The sequence below is a fragment of the Geospiza fortis genome, unplaced genomic scaffold (assembly GCF_000277835.1).
Source record: "Geospiza fortis unplaced genomic scaffold, GeoFor_1.0 scaffold545, whole genome shotgun sequence".
Lineage (NCBI taxonomy): Eukaryota > Metazoa > Chordata > Aves > Passeriformes > Thraupidae > Geospiza > Geospiza fortis.
The window spans coordinates 226,656-249,258 of record NW_005054628.1 but is presented as its reverse complement, the minus strand read 5'-3'; the positions used below and the strand labels follow the sequence as shown (position 1 = coordinate 249,258).

General features: G+C 48.4%; 1 protein-coding gene across 1 annotated transcript in view; it reads left to right on the top strand.

Moving 5' to 3' along the window:
• PAX5 (paired box 5) overlaps positions 1 to 22,603 on the top strand; it is a 133,385-nt gene that overhangs the window by 14,859 nt on the left and 95,923 nt on the right. The gene's annotated exons all lie outside the window — the stretch shown is intronic.

Genomic DNA, 22,603 nt, shown 5'->3' with positions numbered 1-22,603 from the left:
CCCCTTTCCCTGCTGAATCACCCCCCTGCCTCTTGCTGAGGAGCATCCACGTTCCTCAGCTCCTGCTGCTGGTGCAGGTCCAGCAGTGCCCTGCAAGCAGAGCAGGTCCAGATCCCAGCACTGCCCCTTGCCCCTTGCTGCCCCAACCCTGCTGCTGCAGGCAGGCTGAAGCTGCAGTGGCACCCCAGCCCACCCCCATCCCCTGGGGGACGCACAGCTAGAATCAGCAGCCTGGTGCCTGAGCTGTACCAACAGGGCCGCGTGCATCCTTTAGTGCAAACACATGGTCAGGTTGCAAAGTGGACCCAGACGTACTGAATGGGGAGAGAACCAGCAAGGGGCAGGGGGGCCAGTTTCAGCTGCATGGGAACTAATTTGATGGTGGAAGTATAAAGCTCTTTGTGCTCAGGTTCTTGCTAAATATACGATTGTTACTTAATTCTGTGATTGTACACCTGCTTTTTTTTTCCAAATCTAGGTTATAAATGCATAGTTAAATATATGCATTAAAGCAGGTAGGGTAGAAGTTTTATGTTTTATCAGCCAGGTCAGGAGACAGGCTGTCTGTACTGATACCAAATGGCTCCTGTGCCACAGAGCCATTTTTTGGGTGTCAGTCAGAAGATACTGCTTTAACTGCAGAGAAAAGGATTAAGTGTTTCCTTGAAAAGCAAAAGCAGTTCCAGAAGTAGAGCTGAGAACCTTCTCAGCTTTTCTCAGCTCACGTTCAGAAATGTGCCCGTGATTGCTGAAGCAACCCCCAGTTTGGCAGGATGAGTCATGGGGTTTGAGCTCCTGGGCTGGACAGTAATGCTGTCCTCAGCAGGCTGCTTAAACTGCTTTTGTAATAGGCTCAGGGCTGCAGGTTTGGAGAGGCATAGTCAGGTCCTGCAGCATCTTTGGCTGTTAGGGGGGAGCCCCAGGAGCACCCATAGCACCCTCCCTGTCCTGCTTACCACAGGGTCCTTCTGGCTGGGTCTGGGTAGGGGCATTGTGCTCGTGGAGGAGTCCCAGGGCTCTGTACTTGCTACACATTCCTCTGATATAAGGAGAAGCATGCCACCTGATTTTGGCCTGTGTGAGGATGTGGGTGCCCAGGTGGCAGAGCTAATGTAGCCGTTTCCTGACTCTGGGGAGGCTCTGTCCCCAGAGAACCCCTGGCGCTGTGTCCTTTGTCTGTAGCTGTGGAAGGTGAGTGCCTGCTGCTCTGCCTCCCTGCACACGTTCCTGGAGCCACTGGCTGTGCAGGGCTGTACAGATGTGTGGCTGCTCTGGGCCTGGGGGTGAGGTGCGAGGGACTTGCCCTTCCAGCTGCACTGAGCACTTGAGATAATTCAGTAATCAGTTTTGTTCTCCTCACTCATGACATTTTATTAGCAGATGTCACCAGTATTTAACCCAGTGGGGAGCTTCCTGGGTAGCAACAGGGGCAAACCAAATCAGACAGTCTTTATTGGTTTTTATAGCTGAAGGTGTCATTTTTTCCCCTGCTGTAATAGGGACTTGGAGCAGATGTGCCTTGGTGGGGGATCACTTGCTTTCACTTTTGGTTAAAGGACATGCTACTGGAGACTGGCATGAGGAGCAGGCTGTCGTGCAGTGAGACAAGGCAGCTGCTGCAGCCTCAGCAGTGGAGGATGCTGGGCAGCCTCCTGGCTGCTCTGCCTGCCCATTGCCTCCTCAGGTGCAGTGGTGGCAGGTTTGCCCAGGCCTGCACCTCAGGGAGGGTTGTAGAGGTGCAGATGGGCAGCAGGAGTGCACAGAGTGACCGTGACGGGGTGCCTGCTCTCAGCAGGGTCTGTTTTAGGGCAGCAAGACCCCTGGTCAGAGCAAGCTGAGTGCTCCATCCAGTGCTGACAGCCAGCCTGTGTGTAGGGGCTGGTTTCACTGCACCAGCAGCAGCTGCTTGGGTGAGCAGTGCTGATTTCAGGATGGACACCTGACACATTTTGGGAAGTGCTGAGCATCTCCTGTCTTAAAGTCAGAGCTTTCTGAAGTGGGGCTAAACAGTCCTCGTCGAGCACTGAGAAAAGAGCAAAAGACACTTTTGTCCACAGGTGCATTGGAGACTGGGGTCAGGACCTGTTTTGGGGACAAGAGAGGTTGCTGGGCCATAAGTGCTCTGGGGGATTCACTGAGGATGATGGGGGAAGAAGGGCCAGGCAGGGCTCAACCCTCCTTCTCCCTTCACTCCTTCCTTTGCTAGCCCTGGTCTCCATCCTGCAGGGCTGTGCAGGTGTGGAAGAGGTGTCAGAAGGGCTCGTGCCCCAGAGCAAGCACAGCAATTGCTGTGTTTGTGCCATGCCAGCTGAGAGGGATGCTGCAGCAAGAATGCAGGCCTAAGGCATGGGATGTGCTTCTCACCCGGATCTCCTTGTGTGCTGGGCCTGCCGCAATGGGAGAGTGACACGCCTCCAGCAAAGGCCTCTGGCATCTTGAGGAGCCTGTGCTCTGTGGGAACCATGCTGTGCCTGCTGCCCTTGCCAAGAGTGCTCACAGCAAGGGGAGGATGGGTGGTGCTGGCCCCTACCTGCTGGGTGTAGTGATGCTGCACCCTGTGCAGAGCCCTCTGCTTGCTGGGCTCAGAGGGCCTGAGCTGCTCAGCCTGGGCTCAGCCTGGGCACGCCTGGACACAAATTCTGCCTTCGGGGCAGGCAGCTGCTGTCTGTGCTCTGCTGCAGCTGGGGATGCTGTCAGGGCTGGCCTGGGGCTGCAGGAGGAATCTGGTCCTGTGCTCTTACAGCGAGATGAGACTGGCTGCTGGTGGGCTTGTGAGCAGAGCTGGAGCACTTACAAGAATCTCCACTCTTCTGGCTCCTCCTTGCTTTATGCAAAGCACTGCTTCCCATAGGGCAACAATGCTTTTTTGGAGCAATTGCTTCAGGTTGTGTCGGGGTAGGAGTGCCTGACCTGCCAGAAGTATGCTTGTGCTTCACTTCTGACGCAGAAATGTGCAGAAACCCTTAATACCAACAGGTAACAGGGGCAGCAGGTGAACATTAACAGCAGCTAAGTCGGTCTGAAATCTGCTTGCATACAGCAGTTTCTCTAGAAGTCCAGGACTCTGTCATGCCCCTAACATTACCTGCAGGCTATTAAAATAGAGACTGACAGTGGGCACAATGTCATGTGGCCCATCCTGCTGTGGCTAAAATCACAGAATACCCTGAGCTGAAAGGGACCCACGAGGATCACCGAAGTCCAACTTGTGGAAAAAAGAAACACAAAACCAAAATCCCACTCCAGGGCTATCACTGCCCTGGCACAATGCTGCAGTGTGCAAGCTGGCACCTTTCAGCGTGTCAGGTAATGCAGGGGTTGGCACAGAGGGGCCCCTCACTGCTCAGCTCAGGTGCAGCCATGGTGGCAGGAGGGGAACCTGTTTCCTCTCCAGGACGCGGGCTGTGCTAGACCAGCTGGGCTCTGTGCTTCCCTTTTGTAGATGCAGCCGATTCAAAAGGCTCTGTGCGACCATAAGCAAACTGTCTGTGGCCTGGTCTGCCCAAATTCGGCAGGACATCCTCAACAAAGTGGCGCACAAGGTGCAAGTGTCTGCTCCTTACTGCCTGAGACATCAGGCAGATTTAGATACGTGCAGCAAAGAGCTGCAGAGAATCTAACATTCAGTCTTAACAAAGACTTCCCAGCAGTGGAGGAGTTTGGAGAATTGAAAGCAGTGTGGCTGGGAACTTCCACTTGTACCAGTTGTTTTATTTTGTTTCCATTCTCACCAGCTATAATCCGACATTGCTGTCAGCATCTGGTGTGATGATGTAAATGCTGGTGCTTTCTTCCCTTGACTGAGCTCTTTGAGAAATGCCTTTAATCACGGATATGGTGTGCTCCCAGGTGTTTGGGTCACAGCCTTCTGTCTGAGAGAATAGGGCTCCAAGAGGGGCTGGGACACTAACAGAAATGAGAAGGAAATGAGAAGGAAATGAGAAGGATTGCGCACGATGGTGGATTGCACACAGAGGATTACACACAGTGTCTGTAAGACATTGCAGAACCATCCCATTCTGCAGTCACTGTGTTGTCAGGAAGGGATGCCCTGGGTTAGGCATGTCTGGGTTCCAAGCAGGGCTGGCCAGCGCATGGAAACTGATATGGGATATAATACAGGGATATTTCCAATGACACCAGCACCACGGCCACTGTGGAGATCAGCTGGAGAAGTGCTTGGCAGTGACAAAGGTGGACAAGAGTCAGTGACTTGGTGGGCCAAGTCAGTGACATGTCAGTGATAGAGAGACAGAGAGAAGTAAAGCATACCACTCAGCACGAGTGAGTGTTTCTGTATTTTGTGTCTTTCTCCATCACAGAGCCCATGAGCTATGTTTTCCCAGAGGGACAGAAACAAGAAAATACACTCACAGCTAGGCAGAGGTTTGGAGGGCGGTGAGCACAAATGTCTTGGAGACTGCATGAGAGGGTCAGTGGTTCCAAAGAGAGCCTAACATGGAGTAAGTGCTGCCAGGTTCTTGTGTCATCTCCTCTTGTGGTCAAGGGACAATGTGCCGAGGTGTCAACTCTAGGAGGCTCCTGGAAAGGCGTGTAAAGTATTCTTTTCTGCTTTTGTTTGAGGTCCACTTTAAAAGTTGAACACCAAAACCACAGCTGGTGCTAAGCTTTTCCCAGAACAGTCAGGTGTGACATCCACATCTCTGTGCCTGTCTGCAGTTGTGCCATGAATTGCAGTGGGTGTATGTGGACAATGTTTGGGGGCATTCTGCTGCTCCCCCTCCTTTAGGTGGACACAAACATGTGTCTGTTGTGCCCTCGTGGCCCCAGTGTCCTGTCCGTGGCAGCAGAGAGCTCCCGCCTCATCCCGGAGCTCTGTGCCGTGGCAAAGCCCTGTGCGCTGAGAGCTGTGCCAGCCTGCAGCTCCCTGGAGGGCCCAGGGCTATGAGGAGAGCCCTGCCAGCCATGAAGTTAGTCAGGAGTGTGTAAATGTCCCTTTCCAGCTATGGCTTTCAAATTTTCATAAAGCTAAAGTAGATCTTGCTGTGGGTACCCTGGTGATAGAAATAGTACTCGTTCAAATGCTGGAATTGTTGGTCTCTGAGGGCTGGAAGGCAGGACCCCTCTGCCCACTCAGACACCCCTCTCCCTGGCAGTCAGTGCTGCCTCCCTGTGCTCCCTGCTCATCCCAGGACACCTCTAGTGAGCATCTGCTCTGCTGTAAAAGCCCTGTCCCCTCCTGAGAAGGGATGGGCTCTCTACCCACCCAAGATTTATTAGTCTTTGTGGTTTCTGGAGTTGATTTAGGCACTTTTGACTCAGGGTGCTGGGGCATCCCCAGCAGAGGGGCCTTGCTGAATGAGAGGTCATTGAGCTGCCCTAGGGGTATGGATGGTGACAGAGGTGTTTGTACTGCCTGCCCACACTCTCAGCATCAGCAGGTGATGGAGTTCAGTGCACAGATTGGCCACTGATGAGGTCCAGTGCTGACATAAGTCCCTATTATTCAGCTCACTTCAGACAGTGACCAGAGCCTGATGGTGTTGGGGACTGATGGTATCCTGCCCAGAACTTTCTTGGGGTCTTCTGCACCATGCAAGTGATGTGCAAAGGACTGAACCCTTTGGGAATCTTAACTGCAAGGGAAACAGTTAAAAGCAGACAAACACTGAGGGGGAAAATGCAGGAGGTTATGGAGAGAAAAAAATCCCCAGCCAATATAAACTTCAGGTTTATTACATCAAAAGAGTTAAGAGTCAGTCCGGGCAGTGGTGAGTAGGAAGGGACACATGGAGAGACTTCCCAAGGCAATGGGAGGGGGCTGACCAGGCCTCCAGGCTCTGTGGCGCGCTGGGGAGATGCCTACATGGAGCACCTGGGATGCACAGATCCCACTGCAGTAGCTGAAAAGCGGCAGTGGGAAAATACATAAAAATCAAAAAACTCACTCTGTACTGCAATCAGGTTAAACAAGGGGAGACGTCCAAGCCCACACAGAGGGGAAAGAGAAAGAAACACCCTCCAGAGTCCTCAGGAAGTGCTGGAGTTCCCTTTAATGACTTCTGGCCCCACTTCAGCAGCACTTACTCACTGGAGCTGTCTTTACCCCAAGGAATAAGTCCAGGGACTACAGTGAGATGAAGCTTCTGAAGAGTATGGGGTCTTGCAGGGCTGGCAAGTACTGATCTGAGTTTCTCCTGCTGATGTAGACTGTCCTTTGCGTTCAGGGTTCCATTCCTGGGGTTGCACAGTGGCTTGGGCTATTTGTCCCATTATTTCTTTATCTCTTCAGAAGAAATGGTTTTCTCTCACCACACAGACACTGATACAATTTTAAGTAGAGTTTCGTGTGGGCTTTGCTATTACATTGCAATGATGGCTTCATCTATGCTATATCCAGAGCAATCTACTTTTGGGGGAACTTCTATTTAATTTTTAAGATTTCATTGGCAGCTCATTTTTCAGTTCTTGGACATAATTTCTGGGAGCACTTGTAGTTTTCTTTCAGTTTTTGCATTTGCCTTTTGTGTACCTTACATGGTCCATCCTGAATGTGCTGACGTGGCAGCAGGCTCTGGCCATGCTGATTTGACACCAGCAGTGATGTCACACGTAGGTGCTTGGGGATGTCTGAAGGAGGAGTTTAATTTAAGAATTAAGCCCTTGAGTGTTCCAAGAACCACCCTGCACCTGGGGGCTCATTGATGCTGATCCAGCCATCCCAGACATTAACAGGAGCAGCTCAACTGGCACAGGATTTCTCCTTGAAATTTCATTCCTCATGAAATCCTAGGGAAAATAATAAGTATAGGCCAGCTCAGATCTCCACAACAGCAGCATTAAAATAAGGTAGCCTCAGTTTCTGAGAAAAAGTTCTGCATGTCTAAATTCACAGAAATGAAGCAAAAGGCCATTTCAGCCTCCAAATGGAGCTGTTCTCATGTTGGAGAGCAAAGTGTTTGCCTGCTGTGCTCAGGTGGGACAGAATTCTGGGAGGGAAATTCCAGGCTCTGCCAAGCCAGGTGATCAAGCCTGCGGGCGTGCAGCCTTCAGTTCTGTCAGACAGGGGAGCATTCCCCATTTCACTGTCAGGGTGAGTCCCAGCTTCCCTGTGACGCCCTGGCAGGCTGGACAGGGGCTTGCCTGAGCTCTGCTGCATCCCTGAGCTGCCAGCTCATGGCCTCAGGACACGGGGCTTGCCCGCATCCCTGAGCTCGGGGCTCTGCTGCCAGCTCATGGCCTCTGTGGGAGCCCGTGCGCATGGCCACGGCCGGCTGCAGGGCAGTGCCTGGTGGGCAGCGGTTTGCAGGTGAGGGTGCGCCCGTGCCTCGCGTCGGAGGGGTCTGAGGGCTGGGCTGGTCCTGCCCCGGCCAGCAGTGCCGCTCACCTGTTCGCAGCTCAGCGCAGGAGAACTCCCTGCCAGCACAGCTGCCCTCTCTGAGCACGCAGGTTACCAGCTGTCTGGTGCGCACATCAAGCATGTTTGTCACTTCTCTCCTAATGCGGTCCCCAGGGCCCCTGTTTTCTAGAGAGCTCTCCTCTGGCTCTGAGGTGAAGCCCTGCCAGTTTGCGACTGGCTTCAGTGGAGCAGGGATTTTCTCAGAGCTGTGTTAATGAAAAGCCCAGACTTCCAACACTCCTTACAGCCCTGCTGTAGCTCCAGCTGTTCTCATCAGGAGCTGTCAACTGCTAGATGCTTTTCAAGGAACAACCTCTTCATATAAATTTTGCTGAAAATCAGTTTAGGGGTAGGTGACTTGTCAGATCATCCTGATGGTGCCAGTGCTGGGGCTGGCCAGGGTTCTTTCATAGGAATGCATTTTTGAAAGAAGAAGCAGTTTTGTGGAAAACCAGGACTTGTCAGTTTTGATGGCTGTTTATTATAAATGCTAATAGAAAATAAGTAGAAAAGTCATGAGCAAGATGGATAATTCTGATTTATGAAGGAATCAGTGGACTCCAGAGAGGAGGAAATGCTGAGGTGCAGTCACAATGCATGTATGTACCTATGTGCCTGTACAGAGCATGTATCTGTGTGTCTCTAATGCATCTGCCACATATACATATAAACAGTGAGGTGACAAAAGTCTTGCCTTACAGTGGGTAAATTATATTACTCAAAAACTTTCACAATTAATACTCTATTTTTAAAATTATGGCAGTTCTGAGAGTTCTGAAGAACAAAATCAAGAAAAGATTGTTTGGATTGTTTGGCCCTTTGGTGGTTAGTTTCCTTCACATGCCACTCTTGAACAAGGTGCTTCTGTGCGAGGAGGGTCACACATTTCAGATCATGATGTGTGATGCTGGATTTTCCCCTTTTCCCTGTCTGTACATCAGTGTCTCTTGGGTCAGCATACATCTGCACTGTTACAACAAATGCTTGATTTTCAAACGTGTTTGGGATGAGGGGAACTTAGAGGAGGTGCAGTGTCTCAGCCTGGAAGAGAGATTTGGCCAGTCACAGGTGATGGTTGGAAAGAGGCAGGGCACTATTCCTTCACAAAAGGTCCGACCCCAGAGCATAAGGTAAATGATTTGGCAACGCTGTCATATCAAGAGCTCTCCAAGCATCATATAGTTCTGTGTCAGGCTTTCTCTGTGCCCAAAGCAGTAATGGGTTTTCCATTGCCTTGTTCCATCTGTAAGGTGGGGTGACCACCAGGGTGAGGATGTGGCTAGGCCAGGGTCTCCCTACACCCCCCAAGTGTGCTTCTGCCCCTAGGGAAGAAGTAGAGAGTTCTGCAGGTAGTGTCAGGTCAGCTGCCTTCCCACAAAGTGCAGCCCTAGTACCAGGATTGTCATGTAGGGACTGAGATTCGCTGCTGTCGCAGCTGGTTCAAGCAATTCAAGTTTACTGGAATTTTAAAATCAGAATTCTTTCCTTGACTGAAATGAGAGCCTCGTGAAATCCTGAATGATAGTGGAAAACCACTTTGTGTTGGTGCTTTGGGAAGCTCTGGAGTTGATAGTGTAAGCTGTAATTGCTGTTGTTGCCGGTCGCGAAGTTCCCCGTGAGCATTCAGAGCAAAAGCAGAGAGAGGCAGGAAAGGGAGGTGTCCTGAGGCTGGCAGCTCTCTCCAGTTCTTTTTTTGTCTGGCACATCCTTTGTGTGTGTTCTTTGCACTGAGGGTTTGCTTTGCTAGAGGTGGTTATGCAGCGTTGATTGAATCCTGCCCATTTTGCCCTCTCCTGGTATTTGCAGAATAGTGCCATTGGGGATTATTTGCATCAGGCTTGGTGACTGCATTTTGCAGTCACTTGCTCTAGGTTTTAGCTAATTACATAAATAGCTGGTCATACCGAGTCTGCAGGAGTGTTGGATTCATGCTTGCAGGCTGTCTGTATTTCCTGGATGTGCCTGCCCTTGAGAAGAGCCCCTTTAGGACTTTGTCGTGGCATGGTGATGGGTATGGCAGAGCTCAGGGAGAGCTGTGGTGCTTACAAGAGGCGGTGGTTTCCTTGCTGAAGCACAAACCTCGGGTCAGGGCTTGCTCTGCCATGGGACAGCAGATGGGCACAGGGGAGGATATGAAGATATGTGAAGGTGGGCACAGGGGAGGATGTGCTTCTCAGCAGTCACACAGCGGCTGAAGCATGTGCAGGGCACAGGAATGTGCCATCAGCCCCCGGTGCTCAGGCTGTGTGCATGGCCTGCACCTCCTGAGGCACAGGCAGCCTGTGCCTGCCCACTGGCCTCTGGGGCTCTAGGCATCCAGCAGCTCAGCAGAGCAGCAACAGCCATCATCAGCAGCACCAAAAGATGTATTTTAGGTGCACCCAGATGTGCTGAAAAAACCAAATCCCTCTTCTTATTCTTTTTTTTTTTTTACTTGAGAAGACTTTACAGATGGAAAAGGAAGTCCAAATTGGGGAAATCTAGAGATGGGTGTCCCTACCTGCTCCAGTAGGACTTATGAGTGTCTGCTGGACGATGTATTGCACTGGTGTTTTGCTGAACTTCCACAACAAGACTGATTTCAGCTTATTTCCCCATTTCATGTCCATAAAATCACAGAATCGTGGACTAGTTTGAGTGGGAAGGACCCTCAGAGGACGCCTCGTTCCAGCCATGGGCAGGAACCTTCAACTACACCTGGTATTCAATGAGATACTCAGCTAGCCCCTTTCTGTTTTGTGTGCAGTCTGCCCCAAGTGGTCTGAGGTCTGTTTCTCTGTACTCCTGTCATGACAGGAGTGCACTCATGCCACTTCACTCCACCTATAATGCTGGAGCAACTTCTCTTGAGCTAGGATTTAGTTTCAGAGCCATGGCCTTTGTTGTCTCCATTTTCTTCATGAGCCTTAGCTAGGGAGGTGCCTCCACAACTTCTTCCTTGGTCTTGTGGACTGCTCCTTCGGGAGCAGTGACTCACCACACGATGGTGCCCATGACTTCAGAGATGCAAAGAGCAGTTGGTCCTGTGAAAGCAAACAATGTCTTCTCTGCAGATGACTGTGAGATGTGAGTGTGGAGCTTGCCAATGTTTTATCTCATCTGAGATTCAGCTAAGAGATATTTGCAGTCAATATACACGTATGATAATTCCTGTAAGGTAATAGCTCTAGCTGGAGACTGATTATCCTTTGCTCCTGCAGATCCATATTGCAGCTGGAGGTTAGGAGCCAAGGATTCTTGGCTGAGATGTCTTATATTGAAAGGAAATCCAGTTAAAAATCTCCTATCAGCTGGACACTGATCTGGATGATTTGAGCATGGCAAAAATTATGTCTACAGTGGAGGTCAGGTATTGAAATTCTGTCAGGTACCAACATCAGTGAAATGTGATGGTTTTCTGATCACATGGACACTCCATAAAACTGCTTACCTGTAGCTCTGTAACGGGGTGCTGGCTGCAGTGAAACATCTGTAGACTGCATCAGCTGCTCTCTGGTTGTCTTTGGTTGCAGACTGAGTAGGGATGTGCATCCACCATCAGCAGCTTATTTGATCAGAAACTTTGTGCAGCCTGTCATTATGGTTCTCTGACATCTCACAAAATGTCACAGAGGCAGGGAAAATACGTCCCTCACAGGACCTGGAATGATAGAATCACAGAATGTTTGGTTTGGAAGGCCATCTCTAAAGGCCATCTAGTCTGACCGCCCTGCTATGGACAGGGACACCTTCCTCTAGATCAGGACTTCAGAGATGCTGATTAGCAGAGCAGACAAGGTCTGTAGGATGCTGCTTTTGTGGGAATGATGCCATCACAAGGTGCTTCTTTCAGGTTCTTTACATGATTCACATGAACTTTTAGTCAACAAAATATGAAGAGAGCAAACTTACAGCGAGGAAACCTCTGTCAGAACAGCTTTGGTCGAGTGGTGGCCATCTCACACAGCAGAGCCTCATTTCCCTTTGATGCTGCAGTAACTGCTGGGCTGCTGGGTTTGCCTGATGAGCTGTCACAGAGCTCTGCTGGAGTGGGCCCTGCTCACCCCCACGCTGCTGCATCTAATGGCCAGGATACATATCCTCCTTTTGCATCTCAGTGCTTCAGGAGACAGAGAAGCACAACCCTAAGGGAGAAGCTGTGAGCAGCTGCTGCACAAGTGTGCACATCAAAGGCTTCCTGGTGGCTGAGCATTTCAGGTGAAGACAACAGAATGTCTTATATGGGCTAAACAGGCTTCAGCCTCCCCCCCCTATAATTCTGAACAATTATTGTTGAACTTTGCAGTCAAGGTACTCCTTCTCTTTTCACTTTCCCTGCAATGCAATTTTCTGCTGTCCCTGGGACATTTGACTGTCAGACTATTCTTTGGAAGGTGTCCAAATTATCAGTTTTAGGGCTTGTTGGACTCAGCTGCCACACTGCCCTGTATACAGTTCCTTTGAGTTAGACAGGTTTGTTGGTGGAGGCTTTTAAAAAACTCAGACCTTTCAGAAATGGTACTGGTTTCTCAGCAGCCTGATAACAGGGCTCAGAGTGCCTCAAGGCAGGCAGATAGTCCAATATCTTGCATGTTGCCTGGAAATACTTAAGCAATACCTTCTGGCTGGATGTCAGAGCCTACAGTGTGAGGAGCACGGTCCTGCTCCCTTTTTTCCACCTTTTCTTGGCTGGAGGTGATGGGAAGCCCTCAAACCCACAGGCACGTCATCTCTCAGAGACAATGTTTGCTGTGTGCTTTGGCTGGAGAGCACTCAGGAGCCTCCTGCTGTGCCAGCTGGGCTCCTCTGCATTTCCTTCCATCCACCTGTAATGGATTTTACACCTGAGAGCTTGTTTTTGGTGGTACAACTCCTATCTGTCCCAAATGGGATATTTTGCCTCTTGTTACAATTCACAGAGCTAGATGGGGCTGCTGGTTTCATGCTGTGCAGCATCGACGCATCATGCCCTTGTAAACATTGCTGTCAGCAGTAGCAATTCCATCTCTATTGTCCCAACAAGATTTCATGCTTGACAGTGCCTGACTTTTTTTGTCTGAACGTCAACTAATAAGAAATAGTCATGCAGCAGTCTTTTTCTTCTCTGATTCCTTGGGTTTCCAGTTGGTTCCTTGAGAACGAGCACCTACCCATCCTCTCCCCATTCTCACACTGATTTTCTCTCGGGCAGGAGGACACAGAAGTTGGCATTTCTGGAAGAGGGAGGTTTTTGGTAGAGCAGAGCCTGTGTTTTTCTGCCTAGCACCAGTCAGGGGACAAAGAACAGTCCCCATCTCTCACGGCCTTGGCTGGCAATGGGGAGTGGCCCAGAACTGTTATGAGGGCTCAGAGATGGGAGGAACATAATTATAGGCATGCCTGAATCCAAGGAAGATTGTTTTGGAACAGTTTAGGTTGTGTCTTTGAGTTTTAAATTTGTGTAACTGTTCAGTTTACCTATTCTCCCTCTCTTACACCTACATGTTACTTGTTGCAGCAGCACTTGGTACCTGGTGCTTTGAGCACCACAGCACCTTATAGGGCCAGTTTACTTTAAAGAAGAATATCAGGATGTGGGGATGCTGGAATCTGTTGTGGTTCCACAGGAAGTTAGTATCTGGTGTGTCAAATCAGAGTAAACCTCTGGAACTCCTTGGTCTTGTTTCTGAACGCTGAGTCTCACTTCCAGATCCTTGTCACAGCTGAAGCAAATTCCCAAGAATGCTTTCTCTTAGGAGGTTATGGATGAAAATGGAGCTGTTGAGTTGATGATTTGACTCCAGAGTGTGAATGAAGCTGGTGCTACTTCCCCACTCAGAGAAGTGGAAAATTTGTTCACAGTGGAGTATCCATGTGTGGTTCCCCTGGTCACCACTGGGGCAGAAGCCTTGGGCCACCAAGGACAAGTTCTTGCCAAGCCTTCCAGGAAGCTCATATCCTCTGTGCTGCCACTCTCTGGGCAGACCCCGGGGAGCTGGCATAGGGTGGGGCTGCCCTTAGCACAGCCACCGCAAGAGTGGAGCTCTCAGACAGCGGGGGAATTGGGCATCTCCAGCCAAGCCAGGCTCACCCAGCACGGGCTGTGGGCACTGTCCTCACTCCAGGAGTGACAGATCTTCCCCTGCAAGCTGTGAGCTTCAGCATCATTGTGCACCACCAGCCATGACCTGATGTGTACCTGTTTGTCACCTTGGAGATGAAAGCAAGTCAAAATTGTTAATCTCTGCTCTGTCCTGTGACTTGCCCAACCAGGAGCCTTTCCTCACCCCTGGTATTTAAAAACGGTAATGGTGCTACTTGAGTTTGCTTCCTGACACCCATGCTGAGTTTGTAAGCTGGTCACATCTAACCAGTTACCACAAAATTGATTCTGGAGCCTTCAGTTTAGAAACCTGCAAGGTACATTCCAGGCAATCACACTATCTCCATCAGGAACTGAATGAACCAGTCAATAATCAACACTGCCAAGGGTGAAGAGGTCTTTTCTAGTACCCTTGATTTTTTCTTTATGAACATCTCTACACAGGTAATAGCTATATAGATGGACAGATGGAATATAAATGGTCACTATGCATACATATACATACAGAGTAAGTATGTTTTAACTGAAGACACAGTTGTAGGTGTGTATGTGCTCATTGGTGCATTCCTCACTGTTTGTTCTCTTGCTCTCTGGCTGCATTGTTCAAATACATGGGCCCAGGTTTTTAAACCTTGCTCAACCTTTACGAAAAGGTCCAAAACCTTGTTGTGAAGATAACTGGCAATGATGTGACAATCACCCTGACACCTGGCAAGCTCAGAATAAACTCACCTGCATTTTTCTAAATTGCCAAAGAGTTTTTGACTCATTTCAGACAGTTGTAGCAGGTAGGACTTGGCTGATAGGAGATTACAATGTGTTCAGTGCTTGGCTGGATGAAGGTGCATGTGTGGCAACATGTGTGCTCTCATGCTGTGCCCCTGCGTGCCCCTTCCTCTGCACCCACCCACTCAAGGGCCCAGTGTGTGTGCACAGCACAGGTAAAGGCAGAAAGGCTGTCTCTGCATCTGGAGAGGCTGTAGATGAGTTTTCTTGGACTTGGGATCTGTTTTTTCCCTTGGTGAACCCATGAACTCTGGGAAGTCAGGGTTAGGTGTGGTCTGCACCTGAGGGTTCCTCATTTGTGGTTGGTGTTCTTCTTTCCATCCTGGTTGCATTTCAACTGTGCTTTACCGTTCTTGGTCCCCTCCAATTCTCAGTGCTGCTGTCAGTCTCTGCCTGCCAGAGGTATTTGGTTTGATCACTGATGCTCACCTTGAGCCCTCCATCCCCATCAGTGTAATGTGGTCCCATTCCCTTTCTCTCTCCTGCAGGCATGGGCAGAGGTGCTCTAGACGCTGTGATGGGGTGTGTGTTTGCCTGTGATGCTCTGGGGCCTTGTGCCAGAGCTCTCCATGGCTCTGGAAGGTCGCAGCAGTGAGAGTGCGATGTCTAACACATTGCCTTGGTGCCAGCAGGTCCCATGTCTGGGTTAGACTTTCCCCAAGCGCTGCCTGGGAGTGGGTGTGAACAGGTGCAGCCCCCATGGCCATGAGAAAGTAAGGTGAGCCCACCTGCACCCCTGGATAGGTTCCTGCTCCCAGTGCTCACCATGTGTGCGTGCCCGCTGTGCAGCTCTTTGTCACGGGCACAGCTTACGGTCTGCGGCAGCTCTGGCCACCCTGTCACCTCCTGAGGCACAGCTGTCAGGGGACAGCAGCCTGAGCTAACAAGGTCTCTGACAGTGGGACAAGCTGCATCAGCAAGATGATAAACATCTTGGGACAGGAGGTGGCTGTGGCAGGAAGGGGTGGGCACACCCTGTGAGGTCTGAAACCCGTTCATCTGGTGGGTACTGGCAGCTGTTAAAAACAAATCATAAATGGAAATATCAGATACAATTGCATTGAAATGGCAGAGGTCTGAGGAGTCCTGATGGGCTGGCGATAGTCAGCTGAAACAAATTGCCCACTGCTGTGATACCTCAGATCCCAATAACAGAGGGCAAATGGCCTTCCAAGGGGAGATATAGATTTTCCTTTGAGATATGGAAAGGGAAATAAACTAAATTATGTTTGAACATAGGGTTCTCTGGTTCTCTCTCCCTCTCTCTCTCTCCTGCCCTCTAAGAAAAAGAAGGGGAAACAGAGAGAGAGAGAGAGAGAAAGAAAGGAAAGAAAGGAAAGAAAGGAAAGAAAGGAAAGAAAGGAAAGAAAGGAAGAAAGGAAGAAAGGAAGAAAGGAAGAAAGGAAGAAAGAATGAAAGAAAGAATGAAAGAAAGAAAGAAAGAAAGAAAGAAAGAAAGAAAGAAAGAAAGAAAGAAAGAAAGAAAGAAAGAAAGAAAGGAAGAAAGGAAGAAAGAAAGGAAGAAAGGAAGAAAGGAAGAAAGAATGAAAGAAAGAAAGAAAGAAAGAAAGAAAGAAAGAAAGAAAGAAAGGAAGAAAGGAAGAAAGGAAGAAAGAATGAAAGAAAGAAAGAAAGAAAGAAAGAAAGAAAGAAAGAAAGAAAGAAAGAAAGAAAGAAAGAAAGAAAGAAAGAAAGAAAGAAAAAGAGAAGGGAAATGAGCGAAAAGAGACATAAAATAAGCTTCAGCAGGCATTTGCAATTTAATTGATATTTGGCGGCAGGAAGCCAATCAGTATAAGTAAATTGACGTTACAAGATAAAAATAATCGCCTAATGGCATGCCTTCCCCCACGGCTGTGCAGGCCAAATAAATATGGTATCGCGTGTCAGAGCAGCGTGGCGGCCGCTCCCGGCACAGAGCCGGCGGCGCTCGCGCGGGCTGCGCATCATTTTTATGGCATCTGTCTCTGCTCCCCGAGAGCAGGCAATGAGGGGTTGCACATTGATTGCTGCTCCAGCCAACAGCGGCTGAGGGAAAGGCTGTAATTAATGGCTTTATTTGCTGGAGCACTGCTGAGAACAATTGAGTGTGTTATGGTAACAACTGGTGCCCACATTCCAGTGGCGAAAGGAGGCGTTGGAGCTGGTGGGCAGCCCTGGCGCACAGGCTGCCCTCCCGAAGGCCGGGCACAGGACATGACAGGATTCCACGGTGCTTGAGGGGCTTGGCGGTGCAGGTGGGCATCTGGGCAGCGATGCAGGTGCAGGGCGCCAGCAGTGTGCTCCCGGGGAATCCCAGTGCTGAGCAGCTCCTCAGCCATTGCTTGCCACAGTACCGCCAGCGAGAGGAAAATTGGCATGGATGATAGGGCAGGGACCCCTCAGTTCCTACTGGGGCAGTTAGCAGCCCCCCTGTCCAAGCGCCTGGCCACCCTCTTTTGCAGCAGTAGCAGAGTCACATGTTACAAGTTTTCTTTTTTTCTCTTTCTCTTTCTCTTTCTCTTTCTCTTTCTCTTTCTCTTTCTCTTTCTCTTTCTCTTTCTCTTTCTCTTTCTCTTTCTCTTTCTCTTTCTCTTTCTCTTTCTCTTTCTCTTTCTCTTTCTCTTTCTCTTTCTCTTTCTCTTTCTCTTTCTCTTTCTCTTTCTCTTTCTCTTTCTCTTTCTCTTTCTCTTTCTCTTTCTCTTTCTCTTTCTCTTTCTCTTTCTCTTTCTCTTTCTCTTTCTCTTTCTCTTTCTCTTTCTCTTTCTCTTTCTCTTTCTCTTTCTCTTTCTCTTTCTCTTTCTCTTTCTCTTTCTCTTTCTCTTTCTCTTTCTCTTTCTCTTTCTCTTTCTCTTTCTCTTTCTCTTTCTCTTTCTCTTTCTCTTTCTCTTTCTCTTTCTCTTTCTCTTTCTCTTTCTCTTTCTCTTTCTCTTTCTCTTTCTCTTTCTCTTTCTCTTTCTCTTTCTCTTTCTCTTTCTCCTTCTCTTTCTCCCTCTCCCTCTCCCTCTCCCTCTCCCTCTCCCTCTTCCTTTTTTGTCTTTTTTAAGAAAGGTTTCTTTCAGAGATTTTACCTAAAAGTACAGTAGTGCAATCCAGTAATTTTTGTGAGTCCTGTATGGTTTTGTTTTGCCGCTTGTGCCTTCGGCTGGGTTGTGGGGAAGTGGACATGGTTCTGCATGGTTGTGTGAAGAACACAGGGCTACATGTAAATGTTTATGTATACACATGTGTATGTATGTAAGGAAGAAACATTTTAGGCAGTGTGCATCCTCAGTGTGCTTCCTTCCTTTCTAAAGAGAATAAAGTCAAAAAGAGATGGGCAAGTGAAACCATGATAAATACTAATGAACCTCTCTTAAAGATTCTGTACACCTTTCTAAAGGAAAAGTTTTTGTCTTTTACATAAATAGCAGGAGTAGCTGGTGGGTGAGGAGGGACTGGTGCTTGCCCAGGCTTGGTTAGTCATGAGGAATGATGGCTTATTTACCTTCAAATACTTCTGAGTGTAGACGATAGATAGTTAGATAGATAGATAGATAGATAGATAGACAGATAGATAGATAGATAGATAGATAGATAGATAGATAGATAGATATAGATAGATAGATGATTAGATAGATAGATAGATAGATAGATAGATAGATAGATAGATAGATAGATAGATAGATAGAAGATAGATAACAGCGCAGGGGGTGATGTCTTCAGACTCACAGAGAGCAGAGTTAGATGGAACATTGGGAAGGAATTGTTCCCTGGCAGGGTGGGCAGGCCCTGGCACAGGGTGCCCAGAGCAGCTGGGGCTGCCCCTGGATCCCTGGCAGTGCCCAAGGCCAGACTGGATGGGGCTTGGAGCAGCCTGGGACAGTGGGAGGTGGAATGAGATGAGCTTTAAGGTCCCTTCCAACCCAAAGCAGTTTGGGATTCTGTGACAGGGCGAGAGAAAATTACCTTCAGCTGTGACTGGTTTAGATTAGATATTATGAAAAAATTATTCGCTGAAATGGGTGCCAAACATTGAAACAGGCTATCCAGGCCAGTGGTACAGGCACTATGCCTAGTGGGATTTAAAATATTTGTAGACATGCTGCTTAGGAACATGGACTAGTGTGGTCTTGGCCGACCTGGGTAAATGGCTGGTCTTAACAATCTTAGAAAATTTTCCAATGTAATTGATTTTGTGATTCTATGATTCCATATAAGCTGACTAATTTCTATTTAAGCGCTGAAATGACTTTAAACTGTAAAACTAAAATAAATGTCCTTTTAAAGTCTCTGGATGGGGTCTACCCACATGCTGAGTGTTTTCCCCAGTAGGGCTTTGTGTCACACAGTTCTTCAGAAATGCTCTCTGCTTGAGAACAGGATTCAGTTTCAGTCTACAAGTGCTTTTCTATTGAATGAAATGTCTTGAAAATTTCCCCATCACTGCAGCTTTGCAGTTGCAGTGAGATTTGTGCCCTTGGCTCCTGTGGCACCATGCAAACACAGAGAGACAAGACTTTGTCTGCCAGGCCAGGCATTCACCCTCAGACCACCCTCACTGAGTCATGGAAACCACCAGTTTGCAACGTCTGGCTGTTGAGAAACATTGGATACAGCGGTCTTCCAAATTTATTTCCGGAGATCTAGCCATCTCTCTCTTTCTCTCTCTTTCTCCTTCTCCATATATATTTATATATATAGAAAATTAGATAAGTTAAAAAAATTTTTCTTCTCCTGGAGCAGTTATCTCATTAGATGGAATGGAAATAATTGAGATTAGAAAAACTGGCCCAGAGGTCAGCCTCACCTGCTGGTGTGGTGAGGATGTTCCTGGAGTCTTTGTCTCAACTGAAACTGCAGGGATGAGCAAAAGATCTGTCTCTCCAGCTCAAGAGATCTTTGCAAGAATTTCTGTGATGTGGCCCAAACAGTGATCCCCTCAGCCTCACAGTGAATTAAATCAGGTTTTGAAATAACACAAATACATGCAGGGAGATTCACCCACACGTGCTTAATAAAGGCTTCTGTGTGATAAGCACAGCATCAGGGGAGTTGTACTGTAGATTGCTAAGTTTACTGCAGGATAAATAATTAATGTTTAGGTGACACTAATTAATTGCAGCAATTAGAAAAGGGCTACACTGTTTTTCCTTAAAAGTAAAATCTCGGCTGTTTAATTTTTTCAGTCTCCAGTGTGTCAGAACATTTACAGCAGAACCATGAAACACAATCATATACAGAGGCATGTTTTTGTTGGGTCACCATTTACCTTTTTCATGCATAATCCTAGAACACCAGGCTGGAAGGGGCCTCAAGCACTGTCTGGTCCAAACTTTGTTGGCAAAAGCATGGTCTAGATGAGACAGTCCAATGCCCTGCCTGGCCAAATCCTAGGAGTGCCCAGCATTGAGGAATCCAGCTCTTCCCTGCAGAGGTTATTACAGTGGCTGCTTGCTCTCATGGCAAATAATTTTCTTTGTGTGTCCAGCTGGAATCTCCCCAGGACTCACTTGCACCCATTACCCCATATCTTTTCCATGTGATTCCTTGTAAAAAAGGGAGTCTTCGTCTCCTATGCAGGCACACTTTTATGAGTGGAACGTGACCATAAGGTCTCCTCTAAGCCTGCTTTTCCTAAGGCTGAACAAACTCAGATCACTCAGCCTCTGCTTTTATGGCAGCTACCCAGCCCTGGGTTCATGTCTGTGGCCCTTCTCCAGCCTGTCCATATCTGTTTGGCACAGTGGTGTCCAAAACTGAGCACGACATTCCAGATACTGACTGCAGCGTGGCAATGACTTCTCTCTCTCTGTTGGCAACACCTTTGTGGATGCAGCCCAGCATCCTGCTGGGCCACAGCAGCACAATGCTCATTCTTACTGAGTTGGGTGTCCACCAGCACCCTCAGGGCCCCTTCAACAGACTGGCTTCCCAGCCAGGCTGATCCCTCCTTGGGATGTGCTCCTGGATTATGTTTTCTCCAGTGCGAGACTTGGCATTTGTATTTGCTGAATTTCAGAAGGCTGCTGTAAGCCCACTTTTCCTCCTACCAGTTTCTCCAGGAGGAGGTGTGGGAAACCATGTCAAAAACCTCAAAGACATTGGGAGAGACAGTGTCCACCCCTCATCCCACCAGATTTTGCTCTGCACACCCCATTCATCCACAGCATCTCCTGTGCTAGCTGATAAGATCTTCCAAGCTGCAGTGGTGAGAGCTGGGGTGGTGACAGCAGCATGGCACTCTCCCTCCTGGAGGCGGGTGCTTCTCGGGTTTTGGTTGTTCCTTGCTGCCCCGAGATGTGCAGGATGTCTCTGCTTCAGCCCACGTGGCTGAAGAACGAGTCTGGACTCTTCACTTGTCGGTCTTGAGGTTGTTTATTAATTCTTATCTATAAAATTTTCTTTCTGCCCAGTCGAGATCTGCTCAGCAGGGCAGCCACAGGCACTCTGACCACGGTGGTGCTGTCCTTTTATACTACAAACTATGTATAACATATTTACACTTAATTCCCAATACCTGTCACCTATGTTAGACAGTGAGCTTCTACTCAACCAATCCCAAAGTGCCAACATCACTGCAGAAAATAGACAACAAGAAGAAGAAGAAGAAAGGGTAAACATGCCCAGATTCCTCCATCTTGTCCCCATAACCCCCATACCAAAATCCTAAAATCTACCTTTTCCCCCTGTGATCATTTTGTTATTATACTATTCAAACCTCAGTGACTTTCATGTCCCCATACAAAGTTGACCTTGCTCCAAGGGTCACAATCAAACCCCCAGGTGCTCTGGGCTGTGTGCCAGGGTCTGTGAGCCCCCGGCGGGGTCCCAGCAGCTCTGGACACCCGGAGGGATGCACTGAGTTCTGACAGGTGCTGAGGCTGCAAGGTGCCAGAGGCTGCCCAGCACAGGAGGCGCAGCTGTGGGCACCTCCCATCAGTGCCAATCTCTTGGGCACTGCCGGTGACCTCCCTGGCTCTGGCAGCTGCCAGACCATGCAGCAAAGTGCATGGTGGTGCCTCGGGCGCTCTCCAGCCTTGGGTCACTGTGGCAGAGCGTGTCTGTGTTCAGGTAGACAGGAAATGAAGCCAAAGAGTAGCGCTGGCTCCTAGGTGTAAGAAGTATGCAGAAATTTAAGTGTTAGAACCACATTATACAGCTGTGGAGGATTTTTAAAGCATAATTTCTCCCAGGTAATTCATGCATGCAAATAAAACATATAAAAATATCATTGCACTTGCAGTTTGTGTTACTTGTAAAAATCTGTAGCTGTATATTACATTTTATCATAGTGATTTTTCCTGTGTATTGCATTATGGCTGCAAACCATTGTGGTGGTGTCATCTGTGGTATTGGTTCATTCTTCATGTCAACACTTGAAGGCTTGAGACCACTGTTTGTGATTTTGTAAAATCAGGAGATATCTCATTTATGGACAAGAAAAGCCTGCAGGTATTAAGAACTCTTTATTAGTGGTCTTTGTGGATAATTGCCCAGGAAATGTGCAAGGACACCCCTCATTTGTGAGACAATGCAGAGCACTGCTGCTGGTAGAGCAAGCTGCATCTTCCATGGGCTTTTTCTCTCCGTTGCTTTTAGTAAATCCAGCCTCATCATATCTTGGTGGCACAGCTTCAATGTTCTGCTAGGAATTTGCATTTCAGGAGGAGTAGCATTACTGTCTGGGAGTTGTCTGCATTTCTTAGGAGGTTTGCCTTGCTTGCAGGCTTCTCACCTCCAGCAGAGCTCCAGAGCTGGCCACTGCTCGTGCAGACCCCATCGGGCTGCCTCTCCTAACACCGCCGTTCCTTTGGCTGTCAAATTTCTGTCTCCTAGTATTTTTATAATCCTCTTCTGCTCGTTTGAAACGAGAGGCTATTTTAGCATTTCCAGGCCTACACAGAGCAAAGTTTCATCTGCAACCGCATTAGTCCTTGTCACCCGGGCATACATAGAAATTATTTTTTTGAAAGAATTGACGAAAATATATGCTATGACATGGTATGGAAGTAGGTATAAACTATGTTATAACTGTTTCAACAAGCTTTTAACAACCTTTTAAAAATGCCCTTTGAACTGGGAGTACATGATATAAAGTGCCTGTCTCTAAAGCTGAACTCAGCTGACAAAAATGGATTAAGAAAATAGTCAGTTTCACATAATAATTTTTTAAGGAACTTGTCATGGCATTTTGTGTATAATTATAGGAGTTATAACTCACCTTAGTTACTACAGAAATACAAGCATGTTTCCACATCACACTGCACCTGGCCAAGGGGTGCCTGAAGCTGGAGGCTTTTCCAGGTGCCCACAGTCTGCTGTGGACCAGGAGCCATGGAGGGATGCACGTTCCCACTCTCTGTGCCAGGCGTGGGTGTCTGCTCTGCTCTTCTCAGCCTCTTCCTCTCAACCCTCATCTCTGCACTTCTAAATTC